Source organism: Colias philodice, chromosome 10 (assembly GCF_061535455.1).
Source record: "Colias philodice isolate Cphi_HAF_F1 chromosome 10, ilColPhil1 Martin Lab GWU primary, whole genome shotgun sequence".
Lineage (NCBI taxonomy): Eukaryota > Metazoa > Arthropoda > Insecta > Lepidoptera > Pieridae > Colias > Colias philodice.
In genome coordinates this window covers 5,288,864-5,312,514 of record NC_143095.1, presented here as the reverse complement: position 1 = coordinate 5,312,514, position 23,651 = coordinate 5,288,864, and the positions used below count along the sequence as shown (strand labels likewise).

The 23,651-nt window shown below is 33.5% G+C and overlaps 1 protein-coding gene and 2 long non-coding RNA genes across 4 annotated transcripts in view; 1 reads left to right on the top strand and 2 right to left on the bottom strand.

Annotated features, from left to right (window-relative positions):
• Positions 1-18,954, top strand: part of LOC149485185 (uncharacterized) — a 90,716-nt gene extending 71,762 nt beyond the window's left edge. Inside the window, exons 2-3 of the long non-coding RNA XR_016316195.1 lie at positions 17,776-18,764; positions 18,858-18,954. This is a non-coding gene — a long non-coding RNA (uncharacterized LOC149485185). The remainder of the gene's footprint in view (positions 1-17,775; positions 18,765-18,857) is intronic.
• The window catches only part of foxo (forkhead box, sub-group O), a 118,131-nt gene that overhangs the window by 46,552 nt on the left and 47,928 nt on the right, over positions 1-23,651 (bottom strand). The gene's annotated exons all lie outside the window — the stretch shown is intronic.
• LOC149485186 (uncharacterized) lies at positions 15,081-16,135 on the bottom strand. The gene is made up of 3 exons (XR_016316134.1): positions 15,621-16,135; positions 15,433-15,494; positions 15,081-15,358 (listed from the first exon to the last, which is right to left on the bottom strand). It is a non-coding gene; the product is annotated as an uncharacterized LOC149485186 (long non-coding RNA).

Genomic DNA, 23,651 nt, shown 5'->3' with positions numbered 1-23,651 from the left:
AAATTTCAAAAGCCCTTCCGTTTTACTCAGTATGCATTATTGAAAAGTTAATTGACGTAGATTTCATTGACGTAGGACTGCTGTCCTTCATTTATACATGAACTGATATGAAGCATACATATGTAAAAAAATATATTGAATATTCAATAAAATACTAAATACCTTTGTTTTTACATCACTCCTTCAAAGATACCTATATTATGTAATTTAACTATTATATATTGTTAACTGATGTCTTATTCTTATTACTTTGTAAGGTAAAAAATTAAAAATAGTAAAATTCAAGCGAACATTCGCATTAGGCGCGGGTCAAACACAAGCGGCGCGGGCGCGGGCGTGCCATAAGCGCACCTCTTGAATCTGTTTTGCACCACGTCCTTCTTATACATTTTGTATGAAAGAATTTTGGAAAGGCGACGAGGCGGCACGCCACGGTTGCGCCGCGGGCGTACCGCAGGCGCGCTTCCCCCATCGCATCCAAATAGAGGTCAATTCACGGTCATACACAATCAAAAACAAATCGGGTGGTAGGAGACGGTAGCCTGTCAGTCAAAAATGTGTTCTCTCTGTGTGGAATTATATATAAGCTGCTATTACATACCCTTCTTCGTTTTGTTTTTAAAGGTGAATTGAATTAATCGATGAAATGATTTACACAGGTGATGGCAGTAGGGAAAGTGAAAATGAAGAAGAGCATAATGAAAGTTCCCATGTATTTACAATGTCAGAAATAAAGATAATCCTGATTTTGATTGTGTTTTTTATTTATTTGTAATTGTAATAATATTGTGGAATGATCAGTACTGTAAATACTTTTGAACTGAGATTTTAATGATAAGATTTATATGGTTTAAATGTAAACCTGTGTTTGAAAACCATATTTTATCTATACTAATATTATAAAGAGGAAAGGTTTGTATGTATGTATGTATGTATGTATGTATGTATGGTTTTCACGCATAAACTAGGTACTGGACCGATTTTGATGAAATTTGGCACAGATAATCTTTAGACCCTGAGAAAGAACATAGGCTACCTTTTATTGCGAAATATGTACCACGGGCGAAGCCGGGGCGGACCGCTAGTACAATATAAATTTTGTGTTATTTTAACCTTCTTTTCTTCCATGATCCATCATTACACCAGTACTACTTTAAAATTACTTTAAAAGTACTATAAAATTTTCCAAGTAAATTCCAACATTTCCAACAAAGATATATTTGCAATCGTGGGGTTATCCTCGCTATTTACTTACAAGGAATTATCAAAACAAAATCGTTACTTTCAAATTAATGTTAATCTCTTTTAGCACAAAAAACATTACTAAATTATGCATGAAGAAAATGCATTTAACCACTCTATATAAATATCATTTTCGGACGCCAACAGCGCGCCCGAGGCGCGCCGGCAGGTGCGCCCGCGGTGCGCCCGATGCGCGCCGCGCCGCTTGTATATGTCCCGCGCCTTAATATTTGAAATGAACGACCTTGACTCGATCGTGATACGATGCGCAATATCTCGCCGTTTATCATGAAGCAATTTTAGGCGCACTAGTGTATTACATCCTTTATTTTACGCAATACTAGCTTTCTGCCCACGTCTTCGTCCGCTTTATATACTAAAACCTTCCTTGAGAGCCACTCTATCAATTAAAAAAAACTATTTCAAAATATTTTACGTAATTTTAAAGATCTAAGCATACAGACACACAGCCGGCGGAAAGCGGCTTTGTTTTATGCTTGTTAGTGATAACTGATAAGTGATTGTTTAGCTTTTTTATAGTTACGATATAATTAATGTACAAGTTTACAATATAAAGTAGGTATACCAGTAAGTTCGACACGCCCATTTTATTGTACGTAATATGAAGACGTCATGTACCTAATATACCTTCAACTTAAAAATAGCTGTAGACATAATTATTCGTCGAAAAACAAAGGCTGGATAGTTGAATATTCCATTGATAAGATTCGGTAAGTGTACATATTGTGTACTTAAGTATGAACTTTATTCGATGTAGAGATAAAAAATATGGGGAAGAGTATCCGTTTATGTACTTATGCGTTTATTGGCATTTGCTTCAGTTGAAACACGCACCTCTTGGCTGGTGAATGTTTAATAACTGTAATTACTCAGGAGACCCGCTGTGGAATTTATATAAATAATAATTTAGCAACAATGTAACAAGTAATAAAGCAAATTCATTAACTATAAAGATCAAAAAACAGATAGTGAGGTGGTGTAAAAAATTTGCTTTTTGTCGTTTCAAATATCTGAGGAATTTACAAATACATACATTAATACATACGTTATTAACTTACAGTTTAAATAGGTAATAAAAACGAATTTAAAGATATTATATTGGTCGGAGCGATAGTTTAAAAAGTAAACGAAGATTCTTTAATTAATTAGTATAGAGAAGTTCTAGTCAATAGACGAAAAGTATTATTTTATATTATTTTATTCTAGACGTTTTCCGTGTCGTATTTGAATACCGTGTGTGGGATGATTTTCTTAAATCACTAGGTCAATGACATAAGAGTAAAACACAAGGTTGTACAGGTGACATTGGTATCTCCTGCGGCGGTCGCTCTGCAACTTTGTCTATTTTATTATAGGGGAATGTGGCTAAAAAACATCACGGTGTTGTATTTTTAAATACGCATTATATTGTGCGTTGTGTTGGTAAACATGTTGTAAATTGTACCTCACTCACTTGAATATATGTATAGTACATGTTAATGATAAGGGTTACATCAATTTTTTTATCGTATTTTTCGTAACGACCTCATAACGGTAAAAAAGTATATTTATGCACCCTGCCCTTCCCGAGCCTATAAATATCATTTAATCATTATACATAATAGTGTATTCAAACAACTGTGTAATTAATTGAATGACAGCATGATGATTGTGGACGGAGGGTGTGGTAGTTCCTGATGTTAGACTTAAGAAGTGAGGCTTCGACATAAATTGAAAGTCGTAATGTGATTTAAAGGCGTGAGCTTGATCTACAACCGGTCCGCGCAGCGTGAGATGAGGCAATGCAAAAATCCTGACATCAAAAGGATCGGTTTTATAGCCTCCGCTGTATAAATGGGCTGTGCTAATGTCTGCTGACATATATGTTATGTGATCTCGAATACTTGAAGGATTTGGTGTTCAAGTTTAGGGGTTTTGCTGACATTATTGATTATTTTTCACCATGATAATATTCAACGAAATCGAAATTTTTGCTATTTGTTTATTTATTCAATTCAACAATCTTTAATACTTTTTCAATATTTCAAAGAAAATTAATAAACGTAACTTTAATTCTATTAACTATACTGGGGTCTAAAATAATATATTATTTTAAAGTTAAATACACTAAGAACCAAACTGAGGCGGCCACGACGGTTAGTTCCACATTATATTATGTATTATCAATTCCTATTTATTCCACTTAATTTGAATTTCAAATTGAGATTAAAAATAGTTTAATAGCTCTTCACATTATTTTTCTTTCATTACATAGGTATATTAAACTTTAAAAGTATTATAGATAATCGAACAGAACAGTTAGTTTTAAGTCACCTATAGGTATAACCTTAAACAAAAGTTGATTGACTAATGACTTAAAGGAAGACCAATTTTTTTTTAATTTGCGAGTAGAAGCTTGAGAATAGTTAGAATTCCGTAAAATTCTAACTATTCTTCAGCAATAATGCCATGAACTTAATTTTCGTTCAAATCTGTAAATCATTAAATCTATTATCTAATTCATTATTTTCTTGATTTGATCGTAAAACCCCAGTTATAGCGTAAGTCGTAAGTTAAACGATAACTCAATATCTCTGCGTGTTAATAATTCAACTGGATGACCTTTGTAATCAACGTATTATGGAGAATATATTAGTTAGGCATTCAAATATATAAAGTAAAATATAGTTTGTGTTATATTGTGTGAATTTTATAACAGTAGGTCATTTCGTTAGTTTGACCAATGTATGTATAATTTGTTTTACGTACCTACTTATATTTACTTGACATCAACTTTACTATTTTTAGCTAATTTTCAACCATTTAGTGTATTTCCTTATTTGCTTTCTTCGCGTAAAAATGTCCAATTTGGCCTTCTATGTTAAACGCTGATGACGCAAAATAAACGCAAACATAATATTATCACTCGATTATTATAATATTTATTATTACTTGACACTGGTCCGTCACGTTTACATATTTCCCCATTCCATACTGCGGACATAATTTTGCATATCTAATACAATGTTAAACCATAATCTGACTGGTTCAGCCCTATGAAGGCAAAGCGGTCCACCTTCAAAGGTTTTGATGGCTAAAGTTTCCGTTTCTAGAAAGTTATTTTCAAGAACGTTATTCGCTAGGTAATCAAATAATTTCTTAAAATCTTTATTATCACTTCATTCCTGGTCTAATTCAGATTACAAATCATTCATCATTCATCAAAAGAACTTATTTAAAAATCTAACTTTGTTAACCTAACGAAAGAATAAAAATAGTGTAAGCAAGAATTTTAACACTTGTTCTATTTTTGTATAATATATTCGTTCTATTTTTTAAATACATCAATACATATAATAAAATTCTAGAAAAGTGGTGTCTGTACAATGAAAATATGTAAAAAAAAATTAGCAGGGGTTATTATTAAATCGATCCCAAACCCAAAACTGTAGTTAAAAAATTTTTTGTCTGTTTGTCTGTTTGTCTGTATGTTTGAACACGCTAATCTCAGAAACGGCTTATCCGATTTCGATGCGGTTTTCACTAATATATTGTGGTAATCTTCATTTAACATTTAGTGTTTATTTCATGTCAATCGGTTCATAAATAAAAAAGTTATGACCATTTAAGTACTCACGGCGAACATTTGCTAAGGATTCTATGGTACACACTACACATACAGTGTACGATAAAACGTAAGTTATCTGTTATACGCTACAGTTATGTCCAAGTGATCATAATATCGAAAGTCCCCAAGGGTGGGGGGGGTAAGCTGAGGTAGTAGGGGGGAGGGGTCAAATTAAAATTATACTTATTTCTAGGTAAATTTTATACATAAAATGTCCTTTTTAAATTATGTCGTATTATATTATATTTTTAACCCCCGATGCAAAAATATGGGTGATAAGTGTTTGACCGCTGTGTGTGTGTTTGTGCCACCGTAGCTCGCTAGCAGGTAATCCGAATTAGATGATGTTTTTTTGTTAGGCAGGTATATAGTTGTAAAAGTGGGAATGAAAATAACTAAAGTTGTCGAATATACTTTAGTGATATATTAAATGAAAGTGAACGACCTATCAGTAAAAATAAGTCAAATTTTACCAAAATCGGTTCATCCATTTATTTGATATAGGTATAAAAGTGGTAGATAATAAAAAAAGTGAATTTTGACTCAAGTGACATATGAAATGAAAGGGCATGACGTGTAAAGTATAATTAGACATATTTAATCAAAATCGGTTCATCCATTTACTATACCTATATACAGGGTGTAATCGTTAAGTGTGCACAGGCGATTTTTCCGTAAGTATTACAGATAACAAAAAACTTTAAACTGTTATCGAAAGTACTTAACCTAATGAGTAAAATGGCCGTAATAAATTTTTAAAACTAAATCGAGAAATATCAAAAAAATTATTATCTTTAAACCCTCCCATACATTAAGTATGAAATATGAATATCCCGTATACATTTAATATGAAAGATTTTAGCTTTCTTTTTCTTTTTTGGTTTTCTGCTTTAATTACTTCGCAAATTTGAAGTGGCATTTTCCACGCTTTTTCCGGACATTTTCACGCATTTTCCAGATATTTTTCGGGGATTTTCCGAGCATTTTCCGGGCATTTTCCAGGCATTTTCCCCGCTTTTTCCCGACATTTCCACGCATTTTCCGGATATTTTCCAGACATTTCCCTGCCATTTTCCGGTTATTTTCCGGGATTTTCCAGACATTTTCCGGGAATTTCCCAGGCATTTTCCGGGGATTTTCCGAGCATTTCCCGGGGATTTTCCGGATGTTACCCAGACATTTTCCGGTTATTTTCCGGGATTTTCCAGACATTTTCCGGGAATTTCCCTGGCATTTTCCGGGGATTTTCCCGACATTTCCACGCATTTTCCGGATATTTTCCAGACATTTCCCTGCCATTTTCCGGTTATTTTCCGGGATTTTCCAGACATTTTCCGGGAATTTCCCTGGCATTTTCCGGGGATTTTCCACGCATTTCCCAGGCATTTTCCGGACATTTTTCAGGCATTTTCCGGGGATTTTCCAGGCATTTTCCGGATATTCTCCGGACATTTTCCGGGGATTTTCCACGCATTTCCCAGGCAATTTCCGGACATTTTTCAGGCATTTTCCGGGGATTTTCCGGATATTTTCCAGACATTTCCCTGCCATTTTCCGGTTATTTTCCGGGATTTTCCAGACATTTTCCGGGAATTTCCCTGGCATTTTCCGGGGATTTTCCACGCATTTCCCAGGCATTTTCCGGACATTTTTCAGGCATTTTCCGGGGATTTTCCAGGCATTTTCCGGATATTCTCCGGACATTTTCCGGGGATTTTCCACGCATTTCCCAGGCAATTTCCGGACATTTTTCAGGCATTTTCCGGGGATTTTCCAGGCATTTTCCGGACATTTTCACGCATTTACCGAATATTTTCCGGACATTTTCACGCATTTCCGGATATTTTCCTGGCATTTTCCGGTTATTTTCCGGGATTTTCCCAGGATTTTTCCGGGGGTTTTCCGGGGATTTTCCGAGCATTTCCCGGGGATTTTCCGGATGTTTTCCAGACATTTTTTGGACATTTCCCTGGCATTTCCCGGGGATTTTCCTGACATTTTCCGGGGATTTTCCAGACATTTACAGGCTATGTCAGGGAAATGTCCGGAAAATGCCTGGAAAATTCCCGGAAAATATCCGGAAAATGCCTGGAAAATCCCCGGAAAATGCCTGAGAAATGTCCGGAAAATGCCTGGGAAATGCGTGGAAAATTCCCGGAAAATGCCAGGGAACTGTCCGGAAAATGTCTGGGAAACATCCGGAAAATCCCCGGGAAATGCTCGGAAAATCCCCGGAAAATGCCTGGGAAATTCCCGGAAAATGTCTGGAAAATCCCGGAAAATAACCGGAAAATACCAGGGAAATTTCTGGAAAATATCCGGAAAATGCGTGGAAATGTCCGGAAAAAGCGTGGAAAATGCCACTTCAAATTTGCGAAGTAATTAAAGCAGAAAACCAAAAAAGAAAAAGAAAGCTAAAAATCTTTCATATTAAATGTATACGGGATATTCATATTTCATACTTAATGTATGGGAGGGTTTAAGGATAATTTTTTTGATATTTCTCGATTTATTTTTAAAAATTTATTACGGCCATTTTACTCATTAGGTTAAGTACTTTCGATATCAGTTTAAAGTTTTTTGTTATCTGTAATACTTACGGAAAAATCGCCTGTGCACACTTAACGATTACACCCTGTATTTGATTAATATGTCTAATTATACTTTACACGTCATGCCCTTTCATTTCATATGTCACTTGAGTCAAAATTCACTTTTTTTATTATCTACCACTTTTATACCTATATCAAATAAATGGATGAACCGATTTTGATAAAATTTTACTACTTTTTTTACTTTACTGTATAGGTATAAGTGGGAATGAAAGAAACGAATGTTGTCAAATATTGTGATAGTACCTACCTAAGTGATATAATATCAAATGAATGTGCATAACGGGTGAATTACAATTAAGTAGTAATGTTTTATCGAAATCGGTTCATCCGTTTATTACATATAGGGCACTTTAGGGGTGACAGTGGTTAGATAAATAAACCAAATGAAGCATCAAACGATAGGATATAACGTGTACATATAGGTACAATTAGATAATATTATTTACATCAAAATCGGTTCTGCCATTTACTAGGGATGGAAAGGGAAGGGTTGAAAGGCTGTGAAAGAAGAAGGGGACATGGGAGCGAGAGGATAGCCACACCCTGGAAATTTTGAACTCTTCTGTAACAAAGTTTTATAGCTCAGTTTAGTTTTAATTTTACTAACAGTTATTTTGTGTTATTATTTATTTTATTTCTTAACTGTAAAATAATCTGTAAGTACTTATAATTTAGTTGTTTATGGTAGTACGTGTTTCAAGACGTGTTTACTCAATAATTGTGTGTTAAGTAGTAACTACTATGCAGTCACTATTCCACGCGGACGAAGTCGCGGGCACAGCTAGTATAAGAATAAATTATACAAAAATTATAATTGCCCCGGTGCAAATAATTGTAGCACCAAATACCAATGTCACTAGATAACTATCAATTTGCTATTGCGTAGGACAGGTGCGTGAAATAGAATTGCAAACTTTTTACCTAGGCTTTTTTCTATAATAAAATTATACGAAAATTATGTTATTTAGCAACCATCGCTTTATGTACAGAAAAAACTAACAATTTCAACATTGCACGGTTCGTCGACTAGTTTTAATTCATGGAATTAAATAAAAACATAATAATGCTATCATAAAAATGAATTGGGCTTTATTTCATTAATCACGCATCGTTTTAATTTGACGTGATTTGACATAGGTACAGAAATAAAATTTGATCACGTTTATATATTTTTAATTTTTAAATAATGTCGATTTGGAAACGAATGATCTTATGATCAATTTCATTTACTTTTAATTTCCTTGTGGTTAATCGGTTATATCCAAATTTAACGTAGCACTAATAAAGAAAGTAAATTCATGCAAAAAGTTTATTACTTGAACTACTCGTATTCGGTATGTGCATTTTTATATTTCGATTTATATTGTATCTGATTTTATAGATTATGAAATATTTTCCGTAAGCGAACGAGTTAATCGGATTTTAAAATTCCCTGCTTTCCCTATTATCCCGAGCTCGTTGCAGAGAAAATGGATATAATTTTAGCCACCAATATAGTTTTTTCCCCAGACCGCACGATGTGGGAAAATTGAATTTTTGCTGCCCCTCACTGACCACTTCACTAATTCAGCTAATGGATTTAGTACTACGGTCCGGTACTGACCGGGAATAATTTTCTACCTAAAGTCAAACATGCCACTACGTACACGTATTTTTCTAAAATTGGAATTTATTTCAAGTAGCTACTAGGTAATAGGTATACCTATTTTGGTGCATGAAACTAATTATATGATACAATAATACCGGTTGGACTTAATGTAATATGTAAATATACAAGTAAAATGTACGCTATGATATAACATACTTTAATTTTATGTACATTGAACTATTTACATAACCTTGATAACACCTGATAAGAAGTCGAGTATTGTCAGTAAGTTTACACACTCACTCCATAGGTTATTAATTTAAATGTGAGTATAATCAAAGATTTTATAGTTCATCCATTCTTGTAGTGGAAAGTTCCTAGATCTCTCGATCGTTAAATATGCGTCATATCAAGTAAAACAGTTGCATAATTAAAATGATTAAAATTTTCCACATACTTTCAGCACACAACAGCTTTCTTTTACATATTTGATTTGGTTTATAATTTATATCACTATTTTTTTAAAGTGAAACTTTTATTACATCGTCTCAAACTTTTTGGTCTGTGTAGCGCATGTCGCGTGTATCGCGGCTGCCGAGTAGGTATACCTACTCGGCAGCCGCGATACACGCGACATGCGCTACACAAAGCAGTGTTCGGAACCGTTCGAACAGTTTCACTTTTACCGTGGTTTCATAAAACCACACAACATTTTTTTATTTTTAAGTATTTACTATATGTATAGCATGAAATTGAATGTGCTATCACTAAATAACCATTTAGGAAAGATTAAAACAATTGAATGAGTTTCATATATATCTAGATATCACTTCTTGAATTAAAACATCAATACTTACATATTATATAATGTACAATTTTAAGATTATAGATATAGGTATTTTTAGAAGATATGATATCATAGTTATAGATAAACTATCACACAAACACAATGCACACTACACAGTACACACCGATTCAAAATATGCCTTATAAGCGCTTTGAATAATAATTTATAAAAGATTCTATCTAAGAATTTTAATACATATTTATAATTTTTAATTTTTATCTTTTGATAACATAGAGACGCTACAACCCTACTTTTATATTATTTGGAGTAAGTATAAGTTGTTTTTATTCTATCTCTATTATTATTTTTATAAGAAAATGAATTATCTTATTTTTAATCAATACCTTTTTTTTCTTGGCTAATTATGTTTTGAATACAATATAATTGTATTATCTACATAGTAATATGTGTTAAACTGATTGTCTGATAAAGCCAAAACCAGTAGCTCAAGAAATTTAAATTTGCAAGAAAGTTAATTCTTATTCAGCTTTCTCCCGAAGAAAATCTTATTTGTGAGAATTGTAGATACTTCTTTACTTTTATTTTCAGGAGTAGATACTGCGACTATTATCAAATCAGTAACCGATACGGCAGTTATTAACAGCTATCCAAATCAATATGTAAATGTGTTGCCTGTGTTGAATATATTTCAAACTAATTTTCTCCTTTTCGAAGTACTATTTGATTGATTATTCAGTACTTATCGTTTATGTACTTAGTAATCTGTGTTATCATGCATAAGTACAAGTTGCTGTTTAATGAAACATTTTTTCAAATTAAAATCGTACTTATGTCTAGACCGGTTCATTTTTTATAAAACCAAACCAAGCAAAGTATAACATCCCCTCATCGATGCAAATGTTTCATTACGACCTAAGTAGTAAATACCTATTACAACTCAAGCGATTAAAATATAAGAATCCCCATGACTGATTCATGAAGACTTTATAGTTTATACATTACTAGCGACCCGCCCCGGCTTCGCACGGGTGCATTGCTGATATTAATACACTACAGAAAAACTGTGAACGTTGTATAAAAAACATAGCGGCCCGCTCCGGCTTCGCACGGGTATCTATATATATAAAAAACTCAAAGGTGACTGATATAGTGATCTATCAACGCACAGCCCAAACCACTGGACGTATCGGGCTGAAATTTGGCATGCAGGTAGATGACATAACGTAGACGTCCACTAAGAAAGGATTTGAAAATTCATCCCCTACAGGGGTACCTAAAATAGGGGATGAAAACTTTTATCATGAAAATTTATCTTTTCCACGCTAGCGAAGCTGCGGGCAACAGCTAGTATAATAATAATATAGCCGGGCGGCCGGCCGGTACCGCCGCAAACGCTACGTCCCGCAATTTTTATATCTGTAATATCTTCGAAAATATTCACTTAAATCATACGGTGTAAAGGGCCATATAGATCTATATTAAATGAACAACGTATTCAAGGTATTTAATTGGTTAAGGATTAATGCTGTATTGGTTAAAATCGCTTCGAAAATTAGCCATTATTTGTCGTAAAAAGTAAATGACAAAAAAAAGTTATTGTGGGTTATCCATAAGAGATAGACATATACCATCGCGGACTTTTCTGTAGACCTTTTCATTGTGTATAATACTTAGTACATTATTTTGATAAAACTCGTAGGGTTCAGCCTGCGTTTGCAATGTAAGCGGAAATAATGTAATTTTTTACGACATCACATTAGAAACCTCAAAAATAACAGTACTTTTCCACTATTTAATGGATATTATTATACATATAAACATTCCTCTTGAATCACTCTATCTATTAAAAAAAACCACATCAAAATCCGTTGCGTAGTTTCAAAGATTTAAGCGTACAAAGGGTCATAGGGACATAGGGACATAGGGACATAGGGACAGGGAAAGCGACTTTGTTTTATACTATGTAGTGACGATCATACTTTGCGGTAAAATTCAAAATTAAATAAGTCTTACCTACATAGTATTTGAATTCAATTCGGCGTAATTACCTGTAACAAATAAAACATGTTAAAAATATGGATATTAAATGAATAAAGACGTATCAACCTAGTACATGAACAGGTCTAGCAGTTCAGAAACCATTTGCTCGCGGTAGTCCACCTGCTTGTTTGTGTACTAAAAAAGGTTCAAATAATAAACTGGCGACACGGCACGTGCCACGACATGACCCAGTGCATGTGTGCATGTTGTACTCCAAGGACTTAATTGCATATAAACTCTTCCAACTAAATGTCAATCAATTAGGTATACTCTATATACAAATAAATGTTTATATAGTGGCGTTTATTCATATAAATACGTATTGTTCAAGTTTTATGATGCTTCTTATGAATCGTTCTCTTATAATGTTACATGAATGATGAAAATATAAAAACGAGAGCCATAACATTATTCGGTTCGAATGCATGACTATTTTGTCCACGCCGTTACGAAGAAATACAATTCATAATTTAAAAACGTATAGTAATCACGTTTTCAGTTGGAAAGCTTCCAATCAACGAAGTACCGCAATTTGCATAAAACTTACTACGAAACGCATTTGATGAAAACAGCATCAAAGCGTAGGTTTTTTAATTCTCAGCTCAACTTATTGTTTTAAGTTATATTTATAGATTCTAAGTGGAAAATCGTTGAAGCAATGCCAACGTCTGCCAACTTGTTACCGCATTACGATAGCAGAAAATGTGGCTTTGAAACTTTTCATTTTTATTGCTTATCCTTTCACTTTTGACAATCGCGAATATTTTATCGTTTACTTATTATATAGGATGCGTGATATGAAACATAAGATACTGTAATCAGCAGATAAACGCACATGTGATATGATTGACTTCAGCAGGAGGCCATTTATTGTGCGATATTTATATTAAATTGATTATTACTGCTATAACGAGGCCGTGGTCATGATAGCTTATAGCGGAACTTTATTCATGCTTTTATTCTACAGTATTCTAATACTTTATAAGTAGTGTTCATGATTTAAGCCTTTGTTTTCGAATTGCAGGCAGTATAATCGCCGGTTAATGATTGATTGTTTTACATGAGAATATTCAACTGCCATGAGATTCAAGTGGATTTTATCTGAAGCTTTTTAAAGAAAAAATCATTAAGAGAATGAATTATAAACTACTAACTTTAAAGTTTAAATAAATTAGTATAACTACTTATGCATATGATATATACAAGCATTTTGAGATTACTACGTAGGTAGAATCTCAAAATGCTTACGCTAAAAACTTCAATATTATGGTTTGGCAAATGGCCGACGATTATTGATTGGCATCCACGTAGCAAAACCTAGTCCCTTGCCCCCGCCTCAATTAAAACAAAATGTACTCATGAAGGTACAGATTACGTGTAAACTATAGATAATATTATCGCATCCCCTTTATATCGAGAAGCAAATCCCTGAACAATCAATATGAGCTAGACATGCTTTATGTATTTTTCTTTTCATTTATCGAGGCAGGGATCGAGCGCCATTTCTTTTTCAAACCAAAAAGGTAATTACTACTTCTTCACACGCAGGATCATAATGAAAAATTTTACACGTACATATCAACTTAATTCCGAACTTAAATTATAATTATAGCTACGAACTAATAAAAAGCAATTTTAATAAATAGTACATTGTAACGGTAACGATTGTGTAAGTCATGCCTTAAATGAGTGTGTTCTAACACATAAAACTTAGGGCTTATTATCCCGGTATTACGCGGGAAGTCGAAGGCACAAGTTTGTTGTAATATAACAAGCTATTGAGAAGTATGGTGTTTGTTCACAGACGCGTAAATAGCAATGGCACGCTAGATCAATTAAACAGTGTAATGGTGTGTCACTTTTTTATCTACCTTTTATAATAAACTGTTAAAAAGTTCTGCGCAGTGGAGACGTATAAAAATATGCTTTATTCTAAACCCGTTTATGTTTAACGACTTCTTTAAGACGATACACAAAAAAAAATCCACTGCTTGGCGGGCGGAGTCTAATAGCTCGCTATCGCGAACGCCGGTGTGCGCGAAGTCATTCATTGCAAACTCGCCGCGCTGCCGCTGGCCGACTCGGGACAAACATGTATGGAGTCGTCATACAGTTATAATATTGTTATACATTTATTCAATTGTTGATTTATTGGTTTTATTTTCTTGCTTATAAACAAATAATCTTCTTTCCAACAACTACTTAGACATTATTAATAATTATTATTATTTCGTAATGTTTACTTTATTACAAAATAATACAGGTTATAAATAATCTGTAAAATAACAAAAAAATATTGTTACTCTGAAAAAATGAAATGGTACTCAATAACGCGGACTACTGAATTGATTTAGATAGAATTTGATGCTGACGTAGATATTACATCATGCCCAGAAATGAAAGGTACTATTTCTGAAAGAAGTTATAAACCCTAATTCTTCTCAGTCAAAGTCAAGAGTGGAAGATATCACTAATACAGTAAAACTGATGCGAAACTTTGGATGTTAATTTGTATATTTTTTTGTTAGTTGTTACTTAATCACGTCAAGACTACATTACCAATTTTGATAAAATATAGCTAATTGCCTGGATTTACACATAGGATACTTTTTATCCGAACTGAACACTTCTGTGGGATAAAACAGGATTCACGATATAACCTAATTCCACGCGGGCAAAGCCGCGGTCGGAATGATATTTTTTTAAATAAAAAAATTGTTTAAAAAAAAACACAAAATATATTGACGCATGTATTTATTTTTTGCACTCTATTATAATTGTAATTATTCATTACAAATAATCAAAATAAAATAGCCAGAACAAAGTTAGGCCCTGGTAGGGTAGGTAGGCAGGTACAGCAATGTGAGACGAACACTGGCTTATTTATACCAATAATAATGTATTATAAACATTAAATTAAGTTTACTTTCTAACAACAAAAATACATAATATTAGCTAATGTGAAAGCGAATCAACCAATCATCCCACAAAAATGAAATGTGCACACAAATATATTAATATAATAATTATAATAATTCATCCAAATCGGTTCATGTCATTAGGAGGAGTGACTGCAGCGCCATCTTCCGGGCCCAATTGTGTTTCCAGATCACCCAGGAACTCAATTTAATATACTTACACAAAATTTTTCGAAATGAAAACTCACATTATTACTATGTAAATATGAATATAAACCTGTTTTATTACTAAGCAATTTCCCGCACAGGTGTAGTAAGTATAAATGAAATAAATATCAACATCAAATTCTTTATACAACATACTTATCTACCACCTTCTAAGAAATGTAATTCTTGAAATTATTTCGTATTTTTTTAAATATAATACTACTCCATTGAGCTCCTGTTCCATATTATGTCCGCCATACTTCCACTAAGTTCACCATGATTTTTTATTTCTTTGCACTTTGTTGCTTTTTGCTAAAAATGGAATCATGCGATAAAACCAGTAGAACGTTGATAACATACATTTTTGACTGAATAAAGGTACTTACGAAGGAGTGGGTTCACATTGTGAACAATCAGTGGGTTTATTTTCCTTCTGGATTCCGGATTTCTGAAAAGATTATCTATGCTATAAATGAAAAAATCTTACACATTCGTTATGTACTTAAAACAGGGGTACATATCAAACATCGTCTATAATACAATTATCATCAAATTTAAAATAAAACCAACTTACTTCATTAATTTGTTCCAATTGTAAGCATTCTTTTTCCTCCAACCTTTATGTTTCTTCTTCTTATTTTCTTTATTGTCCCCATTTGTCTCATTTTGTCTTATCGTGTTGTCACCCTTTTTTACGATTGCGCGAGCGACACAAGTTCCCCGTGTGACGGCCGTAGCGGGAATGACTCGTGCAGCGATCGGGGTAGGAAGGTACAGGGCGGCTCTCGCTATATTGGCTGGTCGCGCGCTAATTTCAAGTATTTCTTGTTTATTTCAAAACCATCGCATATTTCAAAATTCTAAATCGGTAGACGTATAGGTTGTATGTTTTATAGTTAATATCCAAAAAGTCGTAACTTTACGTTTGTTATTTTGAAGATGCCAGAGATTATAAAAAAATAACAATGAGAACTTTGTATTTTTTTTCTATCGAGAAAATATCATGGAATCATGTTTCTAAAACGGTAGACGTATTGTGTTACTATTGAACTTTCTTGTCAAGAATTTTCATCACGACAACTTTAATAATATAAAAATTACGAAGGTTTAAAAAGGGCCGTAAATGTTAGAAAAATTAATTCATCACCTTAAACGTTACCAATAACGTGAGCTAGTAAGTTTGCACGTCTGAGCGTTACTGTTCTTTTTTTTGTAAATAATTACATTGATTTATTCCGACTTCTTTTTTCTTAACCTGATGCCTGAATTGGAAAAATGATAAAACATCTCTTCGTACTATTAAATGCCAACAAAGGTTGAGCCAATTATTTGAAGCAGCTTAAATTAAATCTGGACAGTGACTAGTGAGTAGTACTAAGTATTACAGACAGTTACAGTACTACAAGTGCCCTTACGTCATTTTTCGCATTTACTTTTTTCCTTGTACAATTTGAAGCGGCATTATAAAGTCGCTAATTAGGTATAAACTACAATTAGACAATTAAATGCGGGAGATTTGCTATAACTATTTCCATTTTAAATGGTTAAGTTAATTCTTTTTTTTGTGATAATTTTGCGCACGAGGGGTAATTAGTAATTACATCGGCCTCTATTAATCGTGTATATCGGAATCTTTTGAATAAATCTTTCACTCGAGTTCCTGATCAAAGACAGATATGCATTGCCGGGAGTCGGGACGTGAATATAAAACATACATATTCATATTCGTTGAAACAAAAAGGAACGGTAAAGTTTATTAAAATAATCAGCGTTTTACAATTTAGAATAAACTAGCTTACCGCCCGCGGCTTCGCCCGCTTTGTCTTAAACCTAATAAATTATATACTAAAACCTTCCTCTTGAATCACTCTATCTATTTAAAAAAACCGCATCAAAATCCGTTGCGTAGTTTTAAAGATTTAAGCATACAAAGGGACATAGGGAAATAGGGACAGAAAAAGCGACTTTGTTTTATACTATGTAGTGATTACGTTCATGAGCAAAGTGTTTAATTATTTTACTACTACATACCTAATATACGCTAATTATTAAGATATAGTCGTAAAAAATAATAATATGATGAGCCAGGTATACTAACACCTACTTTGAACTATTTTGAAGGTGCGACTGTAATTAGAGATTTAGTTATCAAAAATAATCAGCACGATCTTTCAATATTATTCTAAGCTTTATTAGATACCATTAATTTAAATTAAAAATTGTGTCATCAATTATCTTTTTTACTACTTAATGCCATATTTGGAGATTAAACTTTGCACGCTGGTCAATGTCATAATTCCGATAGTTCATCATACTAAAACGTTATGAAGAAGAGCAGTCGGTAGTACCAACCTACACGTAGGATAAGTAAGCGGCTAATGGCTAGACTGATGAGATATTTTCGCGTTGGTAATTCAATCCTTTATAATCCTCGTGCGGCGCTCTAATCGCAATGCGTTACGTATGCAGATGGCATTCATCGCGGAAGTCATTAGGGCTTGACCTTCAGTCGCCGCGGTACCACTCCGTATTTCAAACGCCCTATTTCCCCGATGATGTAATACTACACCGTTTCAACTGTGATATAAAAAAATCGTTATACTCATTATCACTACGTCGAAAATTTTATGGTTTTATATCGTATTTAACTAAATTACTGTAAGTAATTAAATTATTTATAATAATTCTATTATTCTAACTTCTAAGTTAAGACAACTACATTTTTAAAGCCACCGTACCCATTGAGATAATATTAATATGGAGTCGATACCGCCTACACCACTTATGTTCCACTCAACATACGTCATGTGGCGTAACTGCACTCAGTCGCTTGCTCGCTCATTGGCGCGAACGTCACGCTCATTTTTTATTTGTTTTAAAGTGAAACGCATCAAATAAGCCTACGTGTGTGTTACGATATTGCACAAATAATACAAATAATACGGAAAAGTGCAAAGGAATAACTTTTCAAACAGTAAGTAACTAGATAATAATTTTTAAAACTTAGTTAGAACAAAATTTTTGGCGGGCGACATTTTGCGTCATTTGTCATAGATTAAAAATTTAAGATATGACATTGGGCATGAAATAAGTGTTGTTAGTAATATTTGCTGGCGTATATTTTTATAGTATAAAATAATAATTTTACATATTTAGAAAAGCATAGACTGGTTGTTAATTGTAAAAAAGGTGAAATCATGAAATATGAAAATCAATTACTTAATCACCAATTTTTTTTTGTTAATTGATTTTAATCAATTTTAATTGATATTGTATAAGCTACTGACTTGAACGTATAATTGAATTATTATTTATTTATCTGCACTAATATTATAAAGAGGAAAACTTTGTTTGTTTGTTTGATTGTAATAAATAGGCTCATAAACTATTGGACCGATTTTGATGAAATTTGGCACAGACAATCTTTAGACCCTGAGAAAAAACATAGGCTACTTTTTATTGCGAAATATGTACCACGAGCGAAGCCGGGGCGGACCGCTAGTTCAGAGATTAATATTTTTTCTATTCAAGGTTTCCATGTCTGGGTCGTGAAGAAAGGGAAAAATGGGTAAAATTTGTCCAAAACAACCGCAGTGAAGAAACCTGGTTACCATCCGATAGAACTAGCGTCTGTTCATTGCATTTTCGCGATGAGGATAAATATACCACAAAAGCGGGAAGGCGTATTCTAAAGAAGTCTGCTGTTCCTTGTATTGATGTTAGTAATAATAATAAAATTTTATGGATTTGTATAACAAATAAAATATTATTTTAGCCATCACTAACATTATTATTATTATATTTATTTTAGCCGAAGGTGTGCTACAATAGTACTGGAACAATACAAGCAATTTCTGAGCCGGGAACATGTTCTGAGGATGATGAACTAAATATAAATAAACACAATTTTTACACGGCTTTTATTTTTTTCTAAAAAAGGCTCAATTTGTAAGGAATGAAACTTCCCATAGCCCATATTGAACCTCCTCATCCTATATTATATGCCAGATATTGTTAGCCCCGCGTAGTAAAGTCAGTTTATATCTAAAATAAATATTAAGTAAGTACAAAGAAAATTTCAAGTCAACGTGCATGTAAGGAGTGGCACCCAATAAAATAAACAGAAAGAAACAAAGTGTCGCCTCTATAGCGGTGAGTCAGTGACATCGCATAATCTATGACTGTCTAGCCGTCATTCGCGCGCCCCGCGCCGCCATCTTGGCGCACAGATTTTGTTCGTGGTGTCTGCTCCATTATTAATATTATCTCAATGACCGTACCACATTATTTGTTGCACACATACGAACATTTATTAAAATCACTGTTCACCTACATTTTATTTAACATAATAATTATAATTTAAATGACTAAGAACGTCGTTCCAAAGTGCATTGTAAGTACAACAGCTATTATTAATCTTTAATCATTAAATTATTAAAATCTTGTTAAGCGCCATCTATCACTACGACGCATAACTATTAAATATTCCTATTTCTAGTACTAATAGTTTATGTTATTATTAATAATTACATAACTAACTTAGTTGTTACTTGTTATTAAAGTTGCCGTACTTTGGTTTGATAATATTTTTGTTATTAAAAAAGGCGCGAAGCTTCCATCCAGTTGCAAGGCCATTGAGCACGTGGAGGCGCCTGTTGCTAGCGTTGTTGGAGTCCCCCCTTCGCGCCATTCTATTGCGCGACGTTGCCGCACTGACGCGATACTACAACAACGTCGTTGTAGTAGCTGGCTCAAAATAATTTTTGCACGTAAATTAAGGGGATTACTATGGTCAAAACCGGAAAACACCTTATACATATTGAATTTTGTTGAGGAAACTGTTGGTACGATTGTCTTAAAAAAAATATATGTGATACTCAAGGATATAATTAACAAAGTGTATTGTTTACTTTTCAGTTTAGAACGGCCTAAACATAAAAAAAATACATACAAATCAACCCCTTTTTGAACATAAAACGCATTTTGTTAGGAAAACGGCTACATATTTATACATGAAATTTATACCAAAAAATATGTTATGATATTTGTAACAATTTGTATTGATTGTTTTTTCAATTTTCATTATTATCGTTAAATTATCAAGAAAAAACTCGAATTTATAATAAAACCCACATAAAACCTCACCTCTATTGCATATTTTCGACGAAATTTGACGGTGTCAGTTCGACTCGGACGGGGGACTGTACGTGCGGTTTTTTTTGCAAAATAACGCTAAAATTCACCGAATTGAATGTTTTGTTAAATTAAACCAGATTGTAATAGGTATTTACATGAGCAGTTCATGAAATGAAAGTTAAAAATAGGTATGTAAAGATATAAAAATCTGTTTGTAAATTAGTTTTGTTTTTGAAAGGCGTCATTGAATAATATCCAGTGTTGATAATTTTTGACAGTAAAATATTATCAGAAAACACATACCTATAAAACAGTAACCAGACTTTCCCTGTGCCTTGAATATTTTTTAAAAAAGATTAATTGCTGTTCTATCGTATATTTTAAGGGTCCAAAACAATCCAAAGCCGGGAGATACTGACACAAAATTTTGGGTCATTTGTAACCGGATGGCGGTTCTACAGTGGTCTTAGTACGCAATGACAAAAAGAAAAATCATGGTCAGAACAGTGGTACCGGCATACTAGTCGCGTGGGCGTTAGTCGAACTCGTCGGATAAATTACGGAAGGCAAACGATTTGTAACACAAAAATTTTAGGATTTACCGATAGCCCATAAAAAAGAAGTAGGCGGTAGTGTCATGCCATACTTTTCCGGTGTAATTTACAGCCCACAATACCGACGTGAATGCGTTGATTTAAAAAAAAAAATTCAACCATTTGTACCAGGCTAATTTTTGCACAGGTAATCATCGTCCAGTAGCCATGTACGAAAATCGCCATGCCATACTTTTCAGACAGTTGCAAATGGTCGCCATACCGCCGAAGATCAGCAATTTTTTTTTATATTGTATAAAATCATTTAATTTTATATTATTGTATAAAATCTTAGGAAAGTCAAAACTGACATAAACGTATAGCAACATTTTTAGCCGACGCCATTGTAGGACGAAATTCTCAATTCAACTGAATTTTTTGTTGGTTCCGTTACCTCCGCACTTTTAACTGGGTGAACCGATGATTTCTTCTACACTAATATTATAAAGAGGAAAACTTTGTTTGTTTGTTTGTTTGATTGTAATGAATAGGCTCATAAACTACTGGACCGATTTTAAAAATTCCGTTCACCATTCAAAAGCTACATTATCCACGAGTAATATAGGATAGGTTTTATCCCGGAAATTCCACGGGAACGGGAACTATGCGAGTTTTTCTTTGAAACCGCGGGCGGAGCCGCCGGCGGAAAGCTAGTGATTCATAAAAATATAATTTATATAACAATAATTCCTTTGCAGTGACTCTCCGAGGAAAAAAGAAATAGATTCGTGTTACAAATTTTAAAATCATACATAGAACATTTCCATCGACAAGGTTTTCTGGTATTTATAATCTACCGCCTGAAAACTTAACCTCCCCTCCAGTTGGTTAGTTGTCAGTCGATCGCTTACATTTTTTGAAGAGACGATCAGCGAGCCAATTGATGTTAAACAGCCGACCAGTGCGGTCTATAAGTGCCATAGCCGTGCCTTGTGATTTATGTAAGATTTAAGAAAACTATCAAGTGAATGTACCAAGTGAAGGAATAATAAAATATGAATTGTGACGAAGGCGTTTTTATTCTACAACCCAACATTCGGGATAATAATAATCAAATAAGGCGTCATTATAAATATATTTTTAAGAAAAACGAAGGTTTTTTCAGTATTATTTTTTTGTTAAATTTTTACTTCACGAAAGCGAAAACTCTTCTGAAGACGTCAACTCTCTGGAAAATCTGTTTAATCGGAGGATTTTAATAAGATACTAGATAATATGTCGCAGTCATCTGCTATTTGATTGAAGACTAGAGCGATTATTGAATGACCACATTTAATTGAATGACTAAAGAACAACTCGTCATCCAACAATATGCCGAACGTTCTATCCGCTCTGTTCAAAGGGCTATAAATTCGCTAACTAGTTGGACGTCGTGAGTGATGCTTGTTAAATCAACGTTCGGCCTAGTAATCCAAACAAATATTAGATTTAATCAGATGTCGGCGATGTCTTATAGACACAAATAATGGAAACAATGCTAAAAAACATAAATTTAAAGTTACAACATCATAAAAAATAGATTTGATCGGAGCCCTCAGTGCGCGAGTCTAACTCGTACTGGGTCGGTTTTATTTCCTTCTCGAATACCTTTAATCTTCAACTGTACTATAATTTTCCTGTTGCCATGACATGGTGGTACTGATCTACACACGTCACATGCATTTTTTCCAAAGCCACAACAAAATAAATTATCCAAGTTTGCACCCTTATAAAACCAATTCCAAGTTGCCCAATTTCTTCCTTGCCCGCGCCAACATAATATGTAAGACTGTTTAACTATAGCGTTGAACATTGTAATAGACCATAGATACCGACACAACTAACACTGTATTCTTTGAACGGAAGGTATGACCCATATCAGTCATAGTCATAGGCTCTGGTAACTTCAGCCGCAGGAAAATCACTCATTTTGTAATGTGTTCAAAGATAAACAGTAGAAAAAAATATAATTTGGAAAATCCAAAAGTGCACGCCTCATAATTTTTTTTTAATAAATATTTATTAATTATTATTTTTGTTTATTTAATAACAATTAAACCACATCGAATCAGACCCTGAAAAATGAAAGGGTTCTATTCCTGAGCATACTCAAGCGTAAGAGAAAAAAAAAGACTCGATTAGTAAAGTATTTCGGTCGCTATCGTGTTAACAAGAAAAAGGATCCGCACATACAGACACACGGACGTCCAAGACAGAACTTTTTTAAACTGTTTTTTAACTAGTTTAAATAACAAAAATGACATCAAAAATATCATGAACGTTAAAAATAGTGTTTTTTCTTAATATGTGTGTGTATGTATTATCTTACAAGTGCAATGTATGATACATAAAGACATTTTAAGTTTGAAAAATCAGATGTTTTGCGCGAAGTGACAGTAGTACCCACCTCAACGCTTCGCTTATGAGGCGTGCAATAAACTCAGTTTAAAACACGTTATAATATTTTTGATTTGAAGCTGCTATATAGTCGATAAATAGGCACCAAACTCTTAAAGGGGTATAATATTTTAATGTTTAAAAATCGAAACACATTTTATTTCTCGTCATCATTTCAAAGACGTAAGGGATTTAAAAAATTAACCCCGAACTAACTACAAAATACATAACAAGTCGAAAAAAACGTGATTTCTTGTCCGTTCCCCTATTTTTTTCGGTGTGTGTAGGTTGCATGCATATATTCCTACTAGGTATGAAGAGATATACAGAGAACGCTAAATACATTTGCCTGGTCACCATTACCATTAGATACACCATGACATGGTAGAGGCCGTTCTGTAGAATTACGTCAAATAATGTACTCCATCTTTTATATCTCTGTAGGTGAGATGTTCTCCACCCTAGCCATCATCAGGTCTCCAGAATATAGTAGAGTCCGT